This window comes from Narcine bancroftii, chromosome 2, assembly GCF_036971445.1.
Source record: "Narcine bancroftii isolate sNarBan1 chromosome 2, sNarBan1.hap1, whole genome shotgun sequence".
Taxonomy (NCBI): Eukaryota; Metazoa; Chordata; class Chondrichthyes; order Torpediniformes; family Narcinidae; genus Narcine; species Narcine bancroftii.
Genome location: NC_091470.1, coordinates 212,934,357 through 212,959,523, shown reverse-complemented (window position 1 = coordinate 212,959,523; position 25,167 = coordinate 212,934,357). Strand labels below are relative to the sequence as shown.

The window sequence follows — 25,167 nt, the reverse complement described above, 5'->3', positions numbered from 1 at the left end:
TACATTGGATGTAATTGGGCAGGCCAGTCTTGTGGGTTGAAAGAGTCTGTTATTCTGTTGTATGTCTAAATTTAAATTAAATTTTCAAAAAAACCTGCTCACTGACTTTCTGGTTAGTGAAATGTTGGTCATTATGAATACAATGAACATTAAATTTAATCAAAATTAATTAATTTCAGCTCTTTTCTATCTTGCTTATATCACCCGTTCCAGAGACTGTGACAACACTAGTCGTGATGACAGTTCGGTCACTGTAATTGTTACAGCAATGGCCACTGTAAAACTGGCAATTGGACACTGAAATCATGGTTGCACATGTTACAAGTCCAGAGGACCCCAAAACCCAGCAGGATGAATGGTTACTTAAACAAAAGTTGCTCTTAATTATCTTTAAACATGAAAATAGAATCTAACTTATCTCTATTGGCTTATTTAACCTAACTTAACCCCCTTCTAATTCTAAGCACACATGTGTGTAATGTGTGTGTAACTTCAGTACAGTTCTTTGGTTCACAGTCCAATCTCACTTCTCATTCTCCCGTGTTCACTCGTTGCAGGCAATTCTTATACTGTGCACAGAATTTAACATTTATAAAGTTCATCAGGATTCGGTGCTTGAAAGGTAAATAGTTACCCCTCAGGAAGGTTCTTGCCAGTTTTCAGAGAGAGATTTGTTGTTTCTTTTTTAATCAGTTGCTTCAGTTTCTTGCTGATTAAACTATCCCCATCAGGGTTCTCCAGATGATAACTTCTTTATTTCAGGTCACTACAGAGTTCTCGTGTGCGGCTCTGGCATTCTCTTTCATCTGTTGCCAATTATCCATTCTTCTGGAGTTGATATGTCTATCATGGGGCAGAGCTCCACTATTTTAAATAGATCTGTTTTAAGGTGTTTCTACGTGACCTACTCTAAAAAACCTTCCCCAATTTATCTCCCAAAAATGTATCTATATATATTTCTGTCTCACACGGTTCATGAAGATACTCTGCTCACTCTCACATGTCCAATCACTGCTCACCGTTCTGCTATCATGAGCAACAATGCCTGTGAGATCTATACTTTTAGTATATTTCCCCACTTGGCCAAAATTAATTTGCATCCAGCGTGTTATTTTCCATTTTGCTCATGTGCTCAGCTTCCCAATGATTGCCAGCTGAAAGCCACGTTGCCTTTCTCCCATCTGGGAGGACAAGGTTTGCAAAAGGCACACCTTCAATAATCTCAAGGTGCTCCAAACACCTGCACAACTAATGGAATGCTTCTGAACTCTTCATATCGTTTCCACAGGGGAAACTCGGGAATGGGAAACCCAAGAGAAAATTAAATGATTGTGATCTTGAGTATCTCAAAGAAAGCAGATATTGGAGTAAACACACAAAAGTTCTGGAGGAACTCAGCAGATCCTGCAGCGTCCCTAGGAGGGGATATATAACCAACATTTTGGGCCTGAGCCCTTCATCAAGGTAACAGCTAAAAGCAGGCAGGTCCCTGTATTAGATGGTGAGGGGAGGAAGGAAGAAGCGGAAGAGCACAGGCTAACAGCCAAGAGGCCACAGGTGAATAGGGATAGAACATAGACCATGGAACATGGAACAATACAGGCCCTTCATCCTTCGATGTTATGCTGACCCTCATATTCCTTCCTAAAAAAAGTACTAAACCAGTGATTCTTAACCTTTTCTTTCCACTCACAGGCAACTTTAAGCATTCCCTATGCCATCGGTGCTCTGTGATTAGTAAGGGATTGGTTAAGGTGGGATGTGAGTGGGAAGAATCACTGCTCCAGACCCAATTGTTACTGAAATATTTTGGTTGAGAGAAATTGTCATTGGCCCATTTCTTTTGGAGTTATGAAACCATGTACATAATGAGTCAATGAGGTACGATTAAAACAGTGATTTTTAAACCTTTTTCTTTACACTTACATACCACCTTAAGCAATCCCTTACTAATCACAGCGCACCTATGGCCTAGGGATTACTTAAGGTGGTATGTGAGTGGAAAGAAAAAGGTTGAAAACCATTGATCTACATCAGTGTGATGCACTGCACTGCCCCTGTATATGTGAGCTGTGTTTATAGCCAGTTCAAAACAAAATAGTTAATTAATCGTTCATATATCTGATGGCAGCCTTCCCTGTGCCGTTGAGTGCTCTGTACCTTATTCTCGATGGTAGCAGAGTGAAGAGGACATGGCCTGGGTGGTGGGGTCTTTGAGGATAGGGGCTGCTTTTTTAAGACACTGCCTCATGTAGATGTCCTCGATGGAGTGAAGTCTGGTGCCTGTGATGTCGCAGGCAAAGTTAACAACCATCTGAAGTTTATTCTTGTACCTCTTTTCCAGGCAGTGATGCAGCCAGCCAGAATGCTCTCCTGTAGAAGTTTTCGAGAGTCTTTGGTGACATACCAAATCTCTTCAAACTCTTCACAATGTATAGCCACTGGTGAGCATTCTTCATGATTGCATTGACATGGAGGCTCCAGGGCAGATCTTCAGAGATGTTTTCACCCAGGGATTTGAAGTTCTTGATCCCTGAATAAGGACTGGTTTGTGTCCTCCTGATTTTGTCCTGGTCCACAATCATCTCCATGGTTTTTCTAAGGTCAAGTGCAAGGTTGTTGGTGTGACTCCACTCAACGAGCTGATACATCTTCCTCTTGTATGCTTCCTCATTGGCCGTCTACTGTTTTTCCCACCCACATAGTGCCATCAGCAAATTTCTAGATGGCATTTGAATTGTGCCTGGCCACACAGTCGTAGGTGTAGAGAGTAGAACAGTGGGCTAAGCATAAATCCTTGAGGTGCACCTGTGTTAATCAGTGAGGAGGAGACCTTGTTCCCCTTTTGTACAGACTGTGGTCTTCCGATGTGGAAGTCGAGGATCCAGTTGCAGAGGTGGGGGTGCAGAGACCCAGGGTTTGGAGCTTCTTCACTGGCACTGCAGGAATAATGGCGTCCAAGGTTGAGCTGCAGCCGATGAAGAGTAGCTGGGTGTATGAGCTCCTGTTGTCCCGATGATCTAGAGCTGAGTGGAGAGCCAGTGATATTGTGTCTGCTGTGGAGTAATTGTGATGGTCGGCAAATTCCACATCTTTGCTCCTTGTGAAGCAATTTCCCTGATGAGAATGCGACTTCAGTTCATGTGTGTGGCCACTCAGAAGATGAACAGATCATTCTACATTCACAAATAATCAGTGTGGCAACATTCAGAGAATATAATCAATACTATCAATACAATTTAAAACAAAATCAGATTAATTTGATCCAAAATTGAACTGTGAAGTACAAAAAATATCAAGCATTCGGCCTTACTAGGCTTTTTTTTTCCCAGTAAGGTCACTTGTGCTACTGGGAAATGTTCTGCAGGGAAAGAGTTACAGAGCTGAAGGCCTCATGTCTGGAACATACAGGCTTTATTTTTCCCAGTAAGGTCACTTATGCTATTGGGAAATGTTCTGCAGGGAAAGAGTTACAGAGCTGAAGGCCTCATGTCTGGAACATACAGGCCTCATGTCTGGAACATGTAAGGGACTGGCTTTGTGGCGCTAGATGATAAACCTTCATTTAAAAGCTCCTATGCCCATGAAGCTATTCGTTTAAGTTAAGGATTAAACAAGATCTCTTACCAAAAATCATGTGTTGGTCATGATCCATTGTTTTTTTCATAATATTTTAATAACCTTTTATTTTTGAAGTTTTTTTCTTCTCTTTTTCAATCCCTGATACCATTCACCGCTCCCGAGATAAGAAGGCAGCAAATCAACTTCCTCCCAACAGATGCATCTCTCCAGCCACCATTGTCAGCTCAGCCCAGTTAATATCGCACTTACCCCCCCCCCCCCCCCCACCCAACCAGGGTCACCAACCTGTGGCTTCTGAGCCACAAGGCAGCGTAATCTAGGCTGGCATAATCACTCCAGTGTGGTACCAAAGAAAATGCAGCTCTGTAAAGAGAGCAATAAACGAGGGCCAAATGCTTCTCTTTCGATGAACAATAAGCACGTCTGCTCTGTTAAAATGGAGTGAGAAGTTTTGCTGGGGATCCTTACATTTCCCGCATAAAGTCATAGAGTGCTGTGGCATGCCATTCGGCCAATTGACTCTGTTCTGGTTCTTTGAACTCCCTTTCCCGACTCATTCCTTCCTTTAAATGTTACCATTGAATCTGTTTCCATTTTCCTTGTCTCACAGATAAAATAATCAAAATCTAGTTTCTCATCTTGGACTGATCCTCTGTCCAATTATGTGTCCTTTGAGAAACCAACCTCCTGGGAGTGAAAATAGTGCCTCTTTTCATAATCTTCTTGCTTGTTTTAAGCAACTTCAGTCTTTCCGTCTGACTGACTCCTCCATTGTTCAGTGCACTACAACCCTCGGTATCTGGAATTGAGGTAACCAGCAATTGCTTTCCCCATTCCCTGCTGCCTCATCCTCTCCCCTGCACTGGTCCCAAACAAGGAACGTCAAGATTGAGCACCAGCCCATTGAGCTGCGACAGTCCCTGCCCTTTATTTATTATTTATTTTCCTAATGCTAATGATTGTTGTTGTGGTATGAGTGAATTATCTTGTTCTACATGTGGGGGGAGGGGGGTTGGAGAGACACCGGCTTGTATATATAGTCATAAAGAAAAGGAACATGAACTACCATTGTTGGCAGAATGCTGTATGTGACTGTACAAGTGTGTGAAAATATAAATTTTTTTTTAATTTAGGCAACCAGCAGCCTCAAGCAACCGGCAAAAAAATCCATATATTACACTTGTCTGGTGATCAGATCATAAGGCAGCAGATAGTCATTGTTACACTTATCCAGCATCAACCAATCCCCACAGGTATTGGATACCAGGGGCTTTACTGTATACCTGGACACAAGTGTCTCGGAGCTTCCGAAACTCCGATCTCCAGAAATCCCCACAATCTTCAAGGAGTGTAATCATGTGTAAAGATTCATCTAAACTCCTTCAGTATCAACAATTTGCCAATGTGACAAATACCACACTACACTAAAAATAACTCACTCTGCATCCCCCCGGAGGAAACCCACGAAGTCATGGGGAGAAGAGACAGGTCCTGAGTCCAGCATCTTCCCCTTGTCAAGATAAAGAAGCAGTTCTATTTGTTGGAAAACAAGAAAATTTGCAGATGCTGAGGAGGCAATAGGAGAATAGCCCCTTATAGACCATCTTGGCTGTTGAGGTCACAATAGGGGAACCGCCCTTAGAGTCCATCTTGGCTGCTGAGGTCACAATAGGGGAACAGCCCTTGTAGTCCATCTCAGCTGCTGAGGTCACAATAGGGGAACAGCCCTTGTAGTCCATCTCAGCTGCTGAGGTCACAATAGGGGAACCACCCTTGTAGCCATCTCAGCTGCTGAGGTCACAATAGGGGAACAGCCCTTGTAGTCCATCTTGGCTGCTGAGGTCACAATAGGGGAACAGCCCTTGTAGTCCATCTTGGCTGCTGAGGTCACAATAGGGGAACAGCCCTTGTAGTCCATCTCGGCTGCCGAGGTCGCAAAAGGGGAACAGCCCCTTATAGACTATTTCTGCAGTCTCCCACCAGAAGGCATCAATATCAAATTCTGCGATTTTCATGAACACTCTTTCCCCACCCATCTGTCACCTCCAACTCCCTTTCCCTTCCTTCTACTGTCAGAATGGTCCTCTCCCCATCACTCTCAGCTTATTTCTCATCCACCCTCCCACTTGCCCTGTCAGCCTGTCCTCCTCCCTTTCCCCCTCCCCGCCACTTTTATATTCGTGTCTGCCTGATTTTCGACACTTCTTGGAAATTTTATTTGTTGAATTGATGCACATGTTAAACATATAATTAATGAATAAAACTTAGAAAAGACACAAAATACACAAGACATTTTAAAAATAATCCCCTACAAACCCCCACCCCCTTTCCCTAACCCACACACCCCAACCCACCCCCTCTAATCCCCTAGAACCCCCCACCCCCTTCCATGACCCAGCTACCCCAACCCAACCCCCTCTAATCCCCACAAACCCCCACCCTTTGTCCTCAACCCACCCACCCACTACCCATCCCCCTCTAATCCCCTACAACCCCCCACCCCTTCCCTAACGCACCCACCCCAACCCACCCCCCCTCTAATCTACCCCAAAAAGAAAAAAAAGAGGAGATCACATGACATCAAAATTCATCAGTTAATTACCGTTTGGAGCAACATCACTACTGTGCGGCGAGGAGATCTAATAATTCAGCTCCATATAACCCAAGTTTTATGATAAAAAAAGAATAATTATCACATAAATTTTATGTTATCTTTTCCAATGGAATACAAGATCTCATCTCCATATACCATCTCTGGATAGTCAAATCAGTCTCATTTTTCCAACTAATTACCAAATATTTTGACCACAGCTAAAGCCAATATCAAAAAATGATTTGAAATATTTTTAATTTCAATTCTAAACTAATCCTCTTAATATTACCCCTCAAAAATACCACAGGATCTAATAGAAATTTCACTTTCAAAATAACTTCGAGAAATTCCTTGTTTATTCCAAGAGTGTTTTACTGTCTCACCTAACCAATTTTTTTCCCAGAGTTAAATATAATTGATGAATAAAATTACAACGAACCAATCGATACCTTACATTTACAATTTTAGTTATATATCCCTACATGTTCATCCAATCATCTTGAGAAATACATATAGCTGAATCTTTTCCCATTTTAATCTAGATTTATGAATATCCGACTTATGCATTGTATTCTGTAATAAAGCATACATCTCATATATAAATCCCTTCTCAGTAAGTAAAATGTCAAACTTAGACCATCTAGGTAACAGTAATGTACGTCCAAGAATATCCAACAATAAAGCTTCAATTTGATAATAAGAAAAAAAGAGTATTTGAAGATATATCATATTTCTCTTTCATTCTTTGAAAAGAAATAAAATATCCTGCTTCATAACAATCTCCTACCAATTTAATACCCTTTCGATCCCATAATTTCAAAAGTTGATTATTGTGTAAAGGGGAAAAATCTTTTTTTTTTACCTGATATTTTACCTTGAGTACTTATGGCTTCATTTTTTTATACCATAAATCCATTAAGTGTTTCAAAATAGGAAAATTATAATTAATAATTGAGGATTCCATCTATAAATTAACTGATTCATCCTCTTATCACCAATGTGAGATAATCCAATATTAACCCATATCAAAGGTTTATCTATTTTAAATATCCTATTAATAAATTTCAATTGTACTACTTCATAATAATTTTGAAAATTAGGAAGTTGCAAACCTCCTAATTCATATTTCCATGTTAATTTCTGTAATGACACCCTTGCCATTTCATCCTTCCATAAAAAATTCCTCACCAAAATATTTAAATCTTTAAACATTTTTGAGGAATCTTAAAAGGAATAGACTGAAAAAAATACTGAATTTGAGAAAAAATATTCATTTTGATACAATTAATTCATCCTATTAATGAAATTGGTAAATCATTCAAATCATATTTAATTTTAGACAATAAAAGCAAATAATTTAATTAATATAAATGTCTATAAGTACAATCTACCTTAACACCTAAATACTTAATCTGATCTGATCATTTAAATTTCACAATATACCTACAAGAAGAATAATCCATTTCAGATAATGACAAAATCTCACTCTTTTCCCAATTAATTTTATAACCTGATATCTCACCGCAGTATTCCAATCTATCATGTAAACCCCACAAACAATTCTGAGGTCCTGTTAAGTATATCAACATATTCTGCAAACATGCTTATTTTAAATTCATCAGATTTCACCTTAATACCTTCACTATTACTATCTTGACTAATTATCAGAGCCAAAGGTTCAATAACTAATGCAAATAGAGCTGGTGACAAAGGGAAGCCCTGCCTACTCAATCTAGTCAACATAAAAGTTGAAGAAACTATCCATTTGTCAAAATGGATAGCAGTAGGGCTTCTATATATAAAGCCTTAATCCAACCAATAAAAAAGGAGAAAAATTTAAATTTCCCTAATCTTTAAATAAAATGTTCCACTCTACTCTATAAAAGGCCTTTTCTCCATCCAACGAAATAACCATTAGTAGGTTCAATTCCTCCTGAGAAACATTAATTAAAGAAATCAACTTCACAAAATTATCTGCCGAACAATGATTTTTAATAAAACCCATCTGGTCTAAATTAATTAAATCTGTTAAATATTTAGGTAGCCTATTAGCTAAAAACTTTTCCACAATTTTAAAATCTACATTCAATAAAGAAATAGGTCTATAAAACCCTGCTTTTAATGGATCCATATCTTTCTTAAGAATAACTGTAATAATTGCATTAGAAAAAGAATCCAGAAAAAAATGAACCTCTGTCACCTGCTTCAATACATTTATCAATAAAGGGATTAATATATCCTGAAATTCTTTATAAAATTCATGAGTAAAACCATCATCCCCTGGAGACTTCCCATTAGGTATAGATCAAAGTAAAGGAAGCATCCAAATCCTTAATATCCTTATCACTCAAAAAGGGTAATTCCAAATCAGATTTTAAAAATCATTTTAACTCATCTTCCACTACTTCAGAAGTATACAATTTTCATAAAATTTTTGAAACACATCATAGATTTCCTGAGGTTTATGTGTAATAATTGAATCATACCTAATAGCATTTGTTGTTCTAGAAGCTTGTTCCATTTTTAACTGCAAAGCTAATACTTTATGAGCTCTTTCCCCCAATTCATAATTCTGGTTTTCTGTAATAATTTTTCAAATTTATGTTTGTAATGAATTATATCATCTTTCTTTCTTTCTTCTTTGGCTTGGCTTCAAGGAGGAAGATTTATGGAGAGGTATGCCCACATCTGCTGGAGGCTCGTTGGTGACTGACAAGTCCGATGCGGGACAGGCAAGCACGGTTGCAGCAGTTGCAAGGGAAAATTGGTTGGTTGGGGTTGGGTGTTGGGTTTTTCCTCCTTTGTCTTTTGTCAGTGAGGTAGGCTCTGAGGTCTTCTTCAAAGGAGGTTGCTGCCCACTGAACTGTGAGGCGCCAAGACCAACGGTTGAAGGTGATATCAGCCCACTGGCGGTGGTCAATGTGGCAGACACCAAGAGATTTCTTTAGGCAGTCCTTGTACCTCTTCTTTGGTGCACCTCTGTCTCAGTGGCCAGTGGAGAGCTCACCATATAACACGATCTTGGGAAGGCGATGGTCCTCCATTCTGGAGATGTGACCCACCCAGCGCAGTTGGGTCTTCAGCAGCATGGATTCGATGCTTGTGGACTCTGCCAGCTCGAGTACTTCGATGTTGGTGATGAAGTCATTCCAATGAATGTTGAGGATGGAGCGGAGACAGTGCTGATGGAAGCTTTCTTGGAGCTGCAGGTGATGCCAGTTGAGGACCCATGATTCAGAACCGAAGAGTAGCGTGGATATGACAACGGCTATGTACACGCGGATCTTTGTGTGTTTCTCCAGGTTGTTGTTTTTCCAGACTCTTTTGTGTAGTCTTCCAAAGGCGCTATTTGCCTTGGCGAGTCTGTTGTCTATCTCTTTGTCGATCCTTGCATCAGATGAAATGGTACAGCCGAGATAGGTAAACTGGTTGACTGTTTTGAGTTCTGTGTGCCCGATGGGGATGTGGGGGGGCTGGTAGTCATGGTGGGGAGCTGGCTGATGGAGGACCTCAGTTTTCTTCATATTAACTAAACATTTTTTCCTGAATCTCAGTAGAATTTTGCTGTAAATCCTTTTCTAAAATCTCTATCTCTTTCTCCAATTTACTTATTTCAGCGACATGTTGTTTTTAATTTTAGCAGTATAACCAATAATTTGTCCCCTCAAATAAGCTTTTAAAGCATCTCATAAAACAAATTTACTATCAACTGAATCCCTATTTATTTTCAAAAAAAAGCTGTATTTGATCCCTTTTAAAATTATAAAATTCAACATTTTTCAACAACAAAGAATTAAATCTCCAACAAAAAACATTATCAATTCTTCTGAACCAGTACATGTTATTAATAACAAAGAATGATCAGACAAAATCCTACTCTTATATTCAGCCTTCAATACCCGGCCTTGTAATTGTGCTGATACCAAAAATAAATTTATTCTAGAATAAGAATCATGTCCAAATGAATAAATTTAAAAATCTTTCTCTTTAGGATTTAACCTTCTCCATATAACCATATAACCACTTAAAGCACAGAACAGGCCAGTTCGGCCCTACTAGTCCATGCCATAACAAATCCCCACCCTCCTAGTCCCACTGACCAGCACCCAGTCCATACCCCTCCAGTCCTCTCCTCTCCATGTAACTATCCAGTCTATCCTTAAATGTAACCAATGATCCTGCCTCAACTACGTCTGCCGGAAGCTCATTCCACATCCCTACCACACTTTGTGTAAATAAATTTCCCCTCATGTTCCATCTATAATTTTCCCCCTTCAATCTTAAACCATGCCCTCTAGTTTGAATCTCCCCACTCTTAATTGAAAAAGCCTATCCACATTTACTCTGTCTGTCCCTTTTAAAATCTTGAACACCTCTATCAAGTCCCCCCTCAATCTTCTACGCTCCAGAGAAAAAAGCCCCAGTCTGCACAACCTTTCCCTATAACTCAAACCTTGAAATCCTGTCAACATTCTCGTGAACCTTCTCTGTACTCTCTCTATTTTGTTTATATCTTTCATATAATTTGGTGACCAAAACGGTACACAGTACTCCAAATTTGGCCTCACCAATGCCTTGTACAATTTCATCATAACCTCCCTACTCTTGAATTCAATACTCCAATTTATGAAGGCCAACATTCCAAATGCCTTCTTCACCACACCATCTACCTGAGTATCAGCCTTGAGGGTACTATTTACCATTACTCCTAAATCCCTCTGTTGCTCTGCACATCTCAATAGCCTACCATTTAATGCATATGACCCATTTAGATTTGCCTTTCCAAAATGTAACACCTCACACTTATCTGTATTAAATTCCATCAGCCATTTCTCAGCCCACACCTCCAGCCTTCCTAAATCACCTTTTAATCTACGGTAATCTTCCTCACTGCCCACAACACCACCAATCTTCGTATCATCCGCAAACTTGATTATCCAATTCTCCACCCCTACTTCCAGATCGTTATTATATATAACAAACAATAGTGGACCCAGGACCGATCCCTGAGGAACTCCACTAGTCACCGGCCTCTAATTGGACAAACAATTTTCCACCACTACTCTCTGACACCTCCCATCCAACCATTGCTGAATCCATTGCATTACCTCCTTATTTATACCTAATGCCTCCACCTTTTTTCTTAACCTCCTGTGGGGAACTTTGTCAAAAGCTTCACTAAAGTCTAAATAGACAACATCCACAGCTTTCCCTTCATCAACATTTTTTGTAACCCCCTCGAAAAATTCAATCAGGTTTGTCAAGCATGATCTACCCCTGACAAAACCATGCTGATTACTTCCTATAAATCCCTGTAGCTCCAAATATTTGTAAATACCATCCCTCAGAACACTTTCCATCAACTTACCCACCACAGACATCAGACACATGGGCCTATAATTCCCAGGTTTACATTTGGACCCTTTCTTAAACAGCGGAACCACTTGCGCCACCCTCCAATCCTTTGGCACTACCCCCGTGACCAGTGACATCCTAAATATCTCTGTTAATGGCCCCACTATCTGTCCACAAGCCTCCCTGAGTGTCCTTCGGAATATTTTGTCCGGTCCCGGAGATTTATCCACCTTTATCTTTTACAACACAGCCATCAGTACCTCCTCGGTTATCCTTATATGCTTCGTGACCTCCCCAGTATTTTTCTTTACCTCAACTGGTTCAATATTTTTTCCCTAGTGAATACAGAGGCAAAGAAATCATTCAAAATTTCCCCCATTTCCTCTGACTTCTCACTCAGCCTACCCTCGCTATCTACAAGGGGTCCAATTTTATTCCTCACTAATCTTTAAAATCAGAACCATGCTAGACAAGGCTGACAGCCACCGACCTGAACGTCGGTCTGCCCTCATTGCACATGAACTCCTCAGACTTGACATCGACATAGCCGCTCTCAGTGAAGTCCGCCTTGCAGATGTAGGCAGCCTCCAAGAACGCGGCGTGGGCTACACACTCTACTGGTCTGGCAAGCCTATGGATGAACGACGCCTATCTGGTGTAGGCTTCATGGTCAAGAACTCCATTGCCTCCAAACACGAAAACCTCCCGACAGGCCACTCGGACCAGATCATGTCCATGCGACTCCCCTTTCAAAACAAGTGTCGCATCACCCTCATCAGCGTCTATGCTCCAACCCTCCAGGCGGATCAAGCAGAAAAGGACAAGTTCTACATTGATCTGCGCAACCTCATTCAACGCACCCCTACAGCCGACAAGGTTGTCATCCTTGGCAACTTCAACGCTCGTGTCGGCAAAGACTCAGAAACCTGGCCAGGAATCCTGGGCAAACATGGTGTCGGCAAGTGCAACGACAATGGGCGCCTCCTGTTGGAGCTCTGCGCAGAACAGCAGCTTGTCATTACCAACACCCTTTTTCAGCAGAGGGACAGCCTGAAGAATACCTGGATGCAACCCCGATACAAACACTGGCACCTCCTGGACTATGTCCTGGTGCGAGAAAGAGACAAACGAGATGTGCTCCACACCAGGGTCATGCCCAGCGCGGAACGCCACACTGACCACCGGCTGGTTCACTGCAAGCTCAACCTTCACTTCAAGCCAAAGTCCAGGAACAGTAAAGCCCCCAGAAAGAGGTTCAATGTTGGAAACCTGCAGTCAGACGAAGTGAGAGGAAACTTCCAGGCAAACCTCAAAGCAAAGCTCGAGAATGCAATCCACCTCACGGACTCGTCCCCTGAAACCGTCTGGGATCAGCTGAAGACCACCATACTGCAATCCATTGAAGAGGTACTGGGCTTCTCCTCCAGGAGAAACAAGGACTGGTTCGATAAAAACAACCAGGAAATCCAGGAGCTGCTGGCAAAGAAACGAGCTGCCCACCAGGCTCACCTTACAAAGCCGTCCTGGCCAGAGAAGAAACAAGCCTTCCATCGTGCATGCAGCTATTTTCAGCGCAAACTCCGGGAGATCCAAAATGAGTGGTGGACTAGCCTCGCCAAACGAACCCAGCTCAGCGCGGACATTGGTGACTTCAGGGGTTTTTACGAGGCTCTAAAGGCTGTGTACGGCCCCTCACCCCAAGTTCAAAGCCCGCTGCGCAGCTCAGGCAGCAAAGTCCTCCTCATCAACAAGATCTCCATCCTCAACCGATGGTCATCACTTCCAATCTCTTTTCAGTGCCAACCGCTCAGTCCAAGAATCCGCCCTGCTCCAGCTCCCTCAACAGCCCCTAAGGCTAGAGCTGGATGAGGTCCTCACCCGGGAAGAGACATACAAGGCAATTGAACAACTGAAAAGTGGCAAAGCAGCAGGTATGGATGGAATCCCCCCCAGAGGTCAGGAAGGCTGGCGGCAAAACTCTGCATGGCAAACTGCATGAGTTTTTTCAAGCTCTGCTGGGACCAAGGAAAGCTGCCTCAGGACCTTCGTGATGCCATCATCATCACCCTGTACAAAAACAAAGGCGAGAAATCAGACTGCTCAAACTACAGGGGAATCACGCTGCTCTCCATTGCAAGCAAAATCTTCGCTAGGATTCTCCTAAATAGAATAATACCTAGTGTCGCCGAAAATGTTCTCCCAGAATCACAGTGCGGCTTTCGCGCAAACAGAGGAACCACTGACATGGTCTTTGCCCTCAGACAGCTCCAAGAAAAGTGCAGAGAACAAAACAAAGGACTCTACATCACCTTTGTTGACCTCACCAAAGCCTTCGACACCGTGAGTAGGAAAGGGATTTGGAAAATACTAGAGCGCCTTGGATGCCCCCCAAAATTCCTCAACATGGTTATCCAACTGCACGAAAACGAACAAGGTCGGGTCAGATACAGCAATGAGCTCTCTGAACCCTTCTCCATTAACAATGGCATGAAGCAAGGCTGCGTTCTCGCACCAACCCTCTTTTCAGTCTTCTTCAGCATGATGCTGAAACAAGCCATGAAAGACCTCAACAATGAAGACGCTGTTTACATCTGGTACCGCATGGATGGCAGTCTCTTCAATCTGAGGCGCCTGCAAGCTCACACCAAGACACAAGAGCAACTTGTCCGTGAACTACTCTTTGCAGACGATGCCGCTTTAGTTGCCCATTCAGAGCCAGCTCTTCAGCGCTTGACATCCTGCTTTGCGGAATCTGCCAAAATGTTTGGCCTGGAAGTCAGCCTGAAGAAAACTGAGGTCCTCCATCAGCCAGCTCCCCATCATGACTACCAGCCCCCTCACATCTCCATCGGGCACACAAAACTCAAAACGGTCAACCAGTTTACCTATCTCGGCTGCACCATTTCATCTGATGCAAGGATCGACAAAGAGATAGACAACAGACTCGCCAAGGCAAATAGCGCCTTTGGAAGACTACACAAAAGAGTCTGGAAAAACAACCAACTGAAAAACCTCACAAAGATTAGCGTATACAGAGCCGTTGTCATACCCACACTCCTGTTCGGCTCCGAATCATGGGTCCTCTACCGGCATCACCTACGGCTCCTAGAAAGCTTCCACCAGCGTTGTCTCTGCTCCATCCTCAACATTCATTGGAGCGCTTTCATCCCTAACATCGATGTACTTGAGATGGCAGAGGCCAACAGCATTGAATCCATGCTGCTAAAGATCCAACTGCGCTGGGTAGCTCACATTTCCAGAATGGAGGACCATCGCCTTTCCAAGATCGTGTTATATGGCGAGCTCTCCACTGGCCACCATGACAGAGGTGCACCAAAGAAGAGGTACAAGGACTGCCTAAAGAAATCTCTTGGTGCTTGCCACATTGACCACCGCCAGTGGGCTGATATCGCCTCAAACCGTGCATCTTGGCGCCTCACAGTTTGACGGGCAGAAACCTCCTTTGAAAAAGACCACAGAACCCACCTCACTGACAAAAGACAAAGGAGGAAAAACCCAACACCCAACCCCAACCAACCAATTTTCCCCTGCAACCGCTGCAACCATGTCTGCCTGTCCCGTATTGGACTTGTCAGTCACAAACGAACCTGCAGCTGACATGGACATTTACCCCTCCATAAATCTTTGTCTGCGAAGCCAAGCCAAAGAAGAAGAAAGAAGAAACCCTTTGGATTTATTTTTACTCTGTCTGCCAAAGCCTCTTTGTGCCTTTTTTTGGCCTTTCTAATTTCTTTCTTGATTCCTTCTACACTCCTTGTAGTCCTCCTTCAAACTCTCAGCTTCCTGTTCTTTATACCTCTTGTACACCTCCCTTTTTCTCCTAACCAAATTTCCAATATTCCTCGAAAACCAAGCCTCCCTATGACTTCCAGCCTTTCCTTTGATCCTCACTGGGACATATCTACTCTGTACCCACAAAATTTGTTTTTTGAATATCCTCCATTTTTCATTTACATCTTTACCTGAAAATATCCTGTCCCACTCAATACTCCCCAAATCCCTTCTTATTCCTTCGAAATTTGCTCTTCTCCAATCCAGAACCTCAACTTTAGGCCCCTCCTTGCTCTTCCCTAAAACTACCCGAAAACTAACAGAATTATGATCACTAGACCCAATTTGTTCTCCAGCATTAATCTCCGATACCTGACCTAGCTCATTCCCAAACAGGAGATCCAGTATTGCACTGTCCCGAGTCAGTTCTTCTACTAATTGATTTAGAAAACAATCTTGAACACATTTAATGAACTCTAGCCCTCCAGCCCTCTAACTGTATGGGTATCCCAATCAATGTGAGGGAAGTTAAAATCTCCCATGATCACTACCTTATGATTCTCACACATATACGTTATCTCCCTACAAATTTGTTCCTCTAATTTTCTTGGCCCATTTGGTGGTCTGTAATACACCCCTATTAGCACCCTCATGCCTCCTTCACCCCTCAATTCCACCCAAACAGCCTCACTGGACGATCCCTCCAGACCATCCTGCCACCTCACGGCAGTAATGCCCTCCTTAACAAGCAGAGCAACTCTTCCCCCTTTCTTACCCCCTGCTCTATCACATCTAAAACAAATGTATCCTGGAATATTAAGTTGCCAGTCCTGACGCTCCTGTAGCCAGGACTCACTAATTGCCACAATATCATGACCCCAAGTATCTGTCCATGCTCTAAGCTCATCTACCTTGTTCACTATGCTTCTTGCATTAAAATATATGCACTTCAGAGAATGACCCTCACCTATATTCTCTTTTCTACCTTTTACCTTAATCTTCATCCTACCTTTGTTATCGTTATTATTCCTATCTAGGTGGCCATGCTCCCTTGACACTGCACTCAAACTCTGTTCCCCACCCCCCTGCCAAACTAGTTTAAACCTTCCCCCACAGCTCTAGCAAATCTGCTTGCCAGCACATTGGTCCCCCTCCAGTTCAAGTGGAGTCCGTCCCTTTTGTACAGGTCCGACCATCCCCAGAAGAGGTCCCAATGATCCAGAAATCTTATCCCTTGCCCCCTGCACCATCTCTTTAGCCACACATTCATCCTCCTCATCCTCCTATTTCTACCCTCACTAGCGCGTGGCACCGGCAGCAATCCAGAGATTACTACCTTGGAGGTCCTGTTTTTTAACTTCCTACCTAATTCCACATAATCCTGTTTCATCCCTACTTCTAACTAAGTCATTGGTCCCCACATGGACCACAACTTCTGGCTGTTCTCCTTCCCTTGCAGAATGCTATTAACTCGATCAGAGATATCCCTGACCCTGGCACCAGGGAGGCAACAGACCAACCTGGATCCCCGATCTTGTCCCACAAACCTTCTATCTGTCCCTCTGACTAATGAGTCCCCAACTACAAGTATCCTGTTCTTATCTCTCCTTCCCTTCTGAACCTCAGGGGCAGCCCCTGTGCCAGAGACCTGACCCCCACGACTTGTCCCTGGTAGGCTGTTCCCCCCAGCAGTATCCAATGCTGAATACATGTTGCTGAGTGGCATTTCCACAGGGGTACTCTGCACAGGCACTCTCCCTCCTTTACTTACAGTCACCCAATTCCCTGACTCCTGCCTTCTAGGGATGACTGTCTCCCTGTAACTCTTCTCTATCACTCCCTTTGCTTCCCTTATGATCCTCAGTTCATCCAATTGCAGCTCAAGCTCCCTAACATGGTCATTCATTATATGCAATTGGATGCACCTTTTGCAGGTGTAGTCATCAGAAACAGCTGTGGTGTCTCTGATTTCCCACATCCCACAACTGGAGCACTTAACTATCCCAACTGACTCCATTTCCTCCTTTCTTACTATAAATATGTTATTTCAAAGATACCTTTCCACACAAGGAGTTCCTTCTTAGCCCCTGCTCACTGAAGTCCCTCAAGCCAAAGTCCCAAGTCCCTACTCCTTCCGAGTCCGACCTTTCTAAGACCGAGCCCCGATAAGTCCAGCTATTTATGCTACTCACCTCTCTGATGCTATCTCCTGGCTCCTCCTCCTCTCACACGACACCAGATGCTGACTCACTGCCTCCTCCAACCCCAAGTCCGACCTTTCTAAGACCGAGCCCCAGTAAGTCCAGCTATTTATGCTACTCACCTCTCTGATGCTGTCTCCTGGCTCCTCCTCCTCTCACACGACACCAGACGCTGACTCACTGCCTCCTCCGACCCCGAATCCGACCTTTATAAGACCGAGCCCTGGTAAGTCCAGCTATTTATGCTACTCACCTCTCTGATGCTGTCTCCATGTATCTACTAAATTCATATCTTTCATTAATGCCATCAGTTGTTTAGTCATTTTAGTCCTAATTACTGATTTTGGAGATTTATCTCATATTGGATCCAAACAACAATGAAAATCGCCTCCTACCATAATTTTTTTCATATGCTTGATTAATTAAGAAAATAATCCAACATAAATTTCTCATCATCTATATTAGGAGCATAAATATTCATTAAAGTCCAACACTCAGAAAAGTTTTTACAACTAACAATCAAAAGCCTACCAGCTGACTCAATAACTGATTCCAATTTAAAATATAACTAGCTACTCCTTTTGCTTTCTAATTAAACGAAGATGCCATAACTTGTTCAATCCAATCCCTTTTCAATTTCTGATGTTCCCTCTCAGTCAAATGTGTCTCTTTCAAAAAAGCAACATCAACCTTCAAATTTTTAATATACACCAACATTCTTTTCCTTTTAATTGGATTATTAATCCTATTAACATTAAAAGAAGCAAAATTTAAATTAGCTATCATTACAAATCATTTAAAAAAAAATCTCACCATACATGATGAAGCACCTCCTCATGGCAATCACACAAAAAGGACCAAATGATCTCCCCAAAAGAAAAAGAAAAGAAAGAAATCCCACATCTATATATTTTTTGTAAACAAAAATTCTGTACTACAGTGTTACCCACTCCCCCTCAATTATACAGGAGTGACCAATGCCATAAGGTGGCCAATGACTTCAGAAGAATTGGTAGCCAAACCACCTCCCCAAACAGAACAAAAAAAATAATGAACAAATCATTTCAAGTATGATATGCTTTTCCAGATCACTATTAACTTGATCATCGTCAATGTCATTCAACTGCTGAGATTCCTTCTCTCTCCTTCCATTCTTCCTCTTCTGAACTAGAACAGGCTGTTGGAAAAAGCTTTCTTGACTTTGCACCTGTTTATTATCCAGTAGAGAATTAGCAAATGTAAGAGGTTTAGCATCGTCACTAAAGAACTGAGATTGAAAGTCTCCATAAAAAAACTTTAAGTACAGCAGGGTATCAGAAAGCAAATTTGTATCCTTTCTTCCACAAAACAGCTTTAGCTGAATTAAATTATTTACGACTTTTAATAACAGCTTGACTCAAATCAGCATAGAAAAATACTATTATTCTTAACTATCAAGGTGGCTTGATTGCTACTCGCATTTTGAACAGCAACTCTTAAGATCAATTTTCCATCTTGATAGCATAAACATCTAAGCAGGATAGAACAATGAACTTGACCAGGATGAGGCTTCCTTCTTATCACTCTGCAATCTCTGTCCAATTCCAAACCATTTGGAAAATATACTTTCCCCAAAACTTCAGGAATCCACTTCTGAAAAAATTTAACCGGTTCTGGACCTTCAAAATCTTCCGGGAGACCAACAATTTTAACATTATTCCTGCGACTTTGATTCTCCAGCTCATCAATTTTCTTCAATAAATCATTTCTCTTAATTTCCCAATTAGTAAATGAATCCTCCATCTGACCCATCTTTTCTTTACATTGTTCCACATCATCCTTACCCATGAAAATCCTCTTCAATCATCTTAATCTTGCACTTTGACCACCACTTTCCAACATTTTGCCACATCCAAATTAATAGAAGATATTTCCCCCTTCATGTCAGCAAGTTGTTCCTTCATAGATGAAAAACCTTCACCCATCCGAGTTGCCAAATTTTCTATCTGTTTAGATAAATCATCTTGTGATGGTGGATCTGAATAATGAGGATCAGATTTAAACTTTGTTGAAACCTGTTTAACTATGGGCCGAGAGAAGTCGGGTCCCCCGCAACCCGAGCCACACTCAATATAACATGGATGTGCAAAGTTTTGCGCATGCGCGGTTGCTCCTCCTAATCCAGAGGAGGACAACGTCGTGTGTCAGCGACATCTTCTGCAACGCTGCATGAAGTCAGCGCCAGAGTCAAGTGAATCTTACCGAGGGACTGCCGTTGAGGATGATGAGGAATCGAATATGCAGGCTCCACTTCGAAGGTAGGCCCAAGTTCTTCTGTACTTAATAGCTGTTTGGAAGTCTTTTCTTTTTTAACTCCTTGTGGTTTTGTTTTCCTCATAATTGCTTCCAGAATATATCAGCAATATCTTCAAGATTTTCTGAAAAAAATTAAAACTTTAAAATCAGGTTTTTAGTAGTTCTGCCAGGAGGAGGTGTTTTTCCATGTCTTCTTCCTCTTTGGCTTGGCTTCGCGGACGAAGATTTATGGAGGGGGTAAAAAGTCCACGTCAGCTGCAGGCTCGTTTGTGGCTGACCAGTCCGATGCGGGACAGGCAGACACGATTGCAGCGGTTGCAAGGGAAAATTGGTTGGTTGGGGTTGGGTGTTGGGTTTTTCCTCCTTTGCCTTTTGTCAGTGAGGTGGGCTCTGCGGTCTTCTTCAAAGGAGGCTGCTGCCCGCCAAACTGTGAGGCGCCAAGATGCACGGTTTGAGGCGTTATCAGCCCACTGGCGGTGGTCAATGGGGCAGGCACCAAGAGATTTCTTTAGGCAGTCCTTGTACCTTTTCTTTGGTGCACCTCTGTCACGGTGGCCAGTGGAGAGCTCGCCATATAATACGATCTTGGGAAGGCGATGGTCCTCCATTCTGGAGACGTGACCCATCCAGCGCAGCTGGATCTTCAGCAGCGTGGACTCGATGCTGTCGACCTCTGCCATCTCGAGTACCTCGACGTTAGGGGTGTGAGCGCTCCAATGGATGTTGAGGATGGAGCGGAGACAACGCTGGTGGAAGCGTTCTAGGAGCCGTAGGTGGTGCCGGTAGAGGACCCATGATTCGGAGCCGAACAGGAGTGTGGGTATGACAACGGCTCTGTATACGCTTATCTTTGTGAGGTTTTTCAGTTGGTTGTTTTTCCAGACTCTTTTGTGTAGTCTTCCAAAGGCGCTATTTGCCTTGGCGAGTCTGTTGTCTATCTCATTGTCGATCCTTGCATCTGATGAAATGGTGCAGCCGAGATAGGTAAACTGGTTGACCGTTTTGAGTTTTGTGTGCCCGATGGAGATGTGGGGGGGCTGGTAGTCATGGTGGGGAGCTGGCTGATGGAGGACCTCAGTTTTCTTCAGGCTGACTTCCAGGCCAAACATTTTGGCAGTTTCCGCAAAGCAGGACGTCAAGCGCTGAAGAGCTGGCTCTGAATGGGCAACTAAAGCGGCATCATCTGCAAAGAGTAGTTCACGGACAAGTTTCTCTTGTGTCTTGGTGTGAGCTTGCAGGCGCCTCAGATTGAAGAGACTGCCATCCGTGCGGTACCGGATGTAAACAGCGTCTTCATTGTTGGGGTCTTTCATGGCTTGGTTCAGCATCATGCTGAAGAAGATTGAAAAGAGGGTTGGTGCGAGAACACAGCCTTGCTTCACGCCATTGTTAATGGAGAAGGGTTCAGAGAGCTCATTGCTGTATCTGACCCGACCTTGTTGGTTTTCGTGCAGTTGGATAATCATGTTGAGGAACTTTGGGGGACATCCGATGCGCTCTAGTATTTGCCAAAGCCCTTTCCTGCTCACGGTGTCGAAGGCTTTGGTGAGGTCAACAAAGGTGATGTAGAGTCCTTTGTTTTGTTCTCTACACTTTTCTTGGAGCTGTCTGAGGGCAAAGACCATGTCAGTGGTTCCTCTGTTAGCGCGAAAGCCGCACTGTGATTCTGGGAGAATATTCTCAGCGACACTAGGTATTATTCTATTTAGTAGAATCCTAGCGAAGATTTTGCCTGCAATGGAGAGCAACGTGATTCCCATGTAGTTTGAGCAATCTGATTTCTCGCCTTTGTTTTTGTACAGGGTGATGATGGTGGCATCACGAAGATCCTGAGGCAGTTTACCTTGGTCCCAACAAAGCTTGAAAAACTCATGCAGTTTGGCATGCAGAGTTTTGCCGCCAGCCTTCCAGACTTCTGGGGGGATTCCATCCATACCTGCTGCTTTGCCACTTTTCAGTTGTTCGATTGCCTTATATGTCTCATCCAGTGTGGGAACCTCATCCAGCTCTAGCCTTAGGGGCTGTTGAGGGAGCTGGAGCAGGGCGGAATCTTGGACTGAGCGGTTGGTACTGAAAAGAGATTGGAAGTGTTCTGACCATCGGTTGAGGATGGAGATCTTGTCGCTGAGGAGGACTTTGCCGTCTGAGCTGCGCAGCGGGCTTTGGACTTGGGGTGAGGGGCCGTACACAGCCTTTAGAGCCTCGTAGAAACCCCTGAAGTCGCCAATGTCCGCACTGAGCTGTGTTCGTTTGGCGAGGCTAGTCCACCACTCATTTTGGATCTCCCGGAGTTTGCGCTGAAGATGGCTGCATGCGCGACGGAAGGCTTGTTTCTTCTCTGGACAGGACGGCTTTGTAAGGTGAGCCTGGTGGGCAGCTCGCTTCTTTGCCAGCAGCTCCTGGATTTCCTGGCTGTTTTCGTCAAACCAGTCCTTGTTTTTCCTGGAGGAGAAGCCCAGTACCTCTTCAGTGGATTGCAGTATGGTAGTCTTCAACTGATCCCAGAGGGTTTCAGGGGACGGGTCCGTGAGGCGGGTTGCAACGTCGAGCTTTGCTTTGAGGTTTGCCTGGAAGTTTCCTCTCGCTTCGTCTGACTGCAGTTTTCCAACATTGAACCTCTTTCTGGGGGCTTTATTGTTCCTGGGCTTTGGCTTGAAGTGAAGGTTGAGCTTGCAGCGAACCAGCCGGTGGTCAGTGTGGCATTCCGCGCTAGGCATGACCCTGGTGTGGAGCACATCTTGTTTGTCACTTTCTCGCACCAGGATGTAGTCCAGGAGGTGCCAGTGTTTGGATCGGGGATGCATCCAGGTGGTCTTAAGGCTGTCCCTCTGCTGAAAAAGGGTGTTTGTAATGACAAGCCGCTGTTCTGCGCAGAGCTCCAACAGGAGGCGCCCATTGTCGTTGCACTTGCCGACGCCATGCTTGCCCAGGATTCCTGGCCAGGTTTCTGAGTCTTTGCCGACACGAGCGTTGAAGTCGCCCAGGATGACAACCTTGTCGGCTGTAGGGGTACGTTGGATGAGGTTGCGCAGGTCGGTGTAGAACTTGTTCTTTTCTGCTGGTTCCGCCTGGAGGGTTGGAGCATAGACACTGATGAGGGTGATGTGACGCTTGTTTTGAAGTTGGAGTCGCATGGACATGATTCGGTCCGAGAGGCCTGTCGGAAGGTTTTCGAGTTTGGAGGCAATGAAGCTCTTGACCATGAAGCCTACACCAGATAGGCGTCGTTCATCCGAAGGCTTGCCAGACCAGTAGAGTGTGTAGCCCGCGCCGCGTTCTTGGAAGCTGCCTACATCTGCCAGGCGGACTTCACTGAGAGCGGCTATGTCGATGTCAAGTCTGAGGAGTTCATGTGCAATGAGGGCAGACCGACGTTCAGGTCGATGGCTGTCAGTCTTATCTAGCATGCCCCCTCGATTTTCAATGCTTCCAACGAAGGGTTCAGGCCCAGAACATTGACTGCCTTTTATTTCCTGTGGATGCTGCCTGAACTTAAAATTTGTAAATAAAATACTTTTTAAAAATTCAGATTCTATAACCCAGCCGAATATAATTCTCCTCTTGCCATCAGTCTAGCCCACAATTAGCTATCACCTGAAGATTTATGGTACTTTTCAGAACCGCTATAAACCAAAGTAGTCAAATTCCTGTATCATACACTGAGCTGGTCGATGACGAACAACATATTTGATCAGCCAAATGCATTTTGTGATCTCTGGGAATCGCTGGGTTGCAAAGTTTCCTGAAATCAGAATCAGAATCAGAAACAGAATCAAAATTTATTGTCATGAGTAAGCCATGAAATTCAGTACATCACAGTGCAATCATTCATATTATAACCATCTTACAACATTACTATAATAAATAACAGTGCATGAAAAGTAAGGATATGTCCACTATATCACAGGATCACAGTTGCAGTGATATAGGTGTAAATGTCAAAATCTCTGCAACAACCCACTATCACAAATCCTTTTTGGTAACACGATTCCTGCTAAGAATATCTTTGAACTCCCAGAAACAAAACAATACATGCAGTTATGATTGCAGATGTGCTGAGTGGATTTAGATGCATTGATAGGAGATGGTGTAATTATGTATTGTAATTATAGGCTTTAAAAAGATTGATTCTTTCAGTTTTCAGATTCTCATCTAATTTGTTGGTTAGGAATTTAATTTTTTTAAATATAGACATGGCCCATGGTGCCCAATTACACCCAATTGACCTACATTCTGTTGAGGGAGATGACCGGACAGAAGATGGCCACGGGCACCAGGTCAATGGCAATGAGCCTGGCAGAGTGGTGCAAAAGAAAAGGAAAAGGAGAAATGCAGTAGTTATTGGGGACTCCATTATCAGGGGTACAGACAGGAGGTTCTGTGAGCCAGATAAGTATACCCTCATGGTGTGCTGCCTCCCTGGTGCAAGGGTACGAGATATCACAAATCGGGTCCAAAATATTCTGAGAGGAGAAGGAGAGCAGCCTGATGTCTTGGTACATGTGGGTACAAACGACAATGACAAGAAAAGGGAGGAGGTAATGAAAAGGGATTACAGTGAGCTGGGACGAAAGCTGAAAGACAGGAACGCTATGGTGGTGATCTCGGGATTACTACCTGTTCCAAATGCAAGTGATGAAAAGAATGTAAGGATAAGGAAAATGAACGTGTGGCTGAGGTGCTGGTGTACAAGGCAAGGATTTGGCTTCTTGGATCATTGGGATCTCTTTTGGGGAAGGCATGATCTTTCCAAGAGGGATGTGTTGCACCTAAATCCAAAAGGTGTCAACATTTTGGCAAGTATGTTTGGTACAGCAGTGGGCCAAAGTTTAAACTAATTTGGCAGGGGTATGGGAACCAGAGTGATAGGAAAAGGGTAGGAAAGATAAAGTAATGGCCAGGAAAGTGAAATAGGAAAAGTAATGTTGGGAGGAGAAAGTAAAAAATCAGATGGTGCAGTGAGTTTTCGGGTCAATAATATTGTTAAGAAAATTACAAAGAAAAATAGTGGGCAGAAAAATCAAAAGAAAAGGTTACAGAAGTCACTAGATATTAAAAGGACAAAGAGCATAAAGGCACTTTATTTGAATGCCCGCAGTATTAGAAATGAGGTTAGTGAACTTGAGGTGCAAATCAGTACCCATGCCTATGATTTGGTAGCCATCACAGAAACATGGCTACAAGGTGACCCTAAATGGGAATTAAACTTTCAAGGGTATCAGGTGATACAAAGAGATAGACAGGATGATAAGGGAGGTGGAGTTGCACTCTTAATCAAAGATGAGCTCCAGGCAGTAGTGAGGGATGATATAAGATCTAAAGAGCATAATGTTGAGTCCATTTGGGTAG

General features: G+C 43.3%; 1 long non-coding RNA gene across 1 annotated transcript in view; it reads left to right on the top strand.

Annotated features, from left to right (window-relative positions):
- The window catches only part of LOC138755062 (uncharacterized), a 62,448-nt gene that overhangs the window by 9,403 nt on the left and 27,878 nt on the right, over positions 1–25,167 (top strand). Inside the window, exon 2 of the long non-coding RNA XR_011352012.1 lies at positions 1,289–1,464. This is a non-coding gene — a long non-coding RNA (uncharacterized lncRNA). The remainder of the gene's footprint in view (positions 1–1,288; positions 1,465–25,167) is intronic.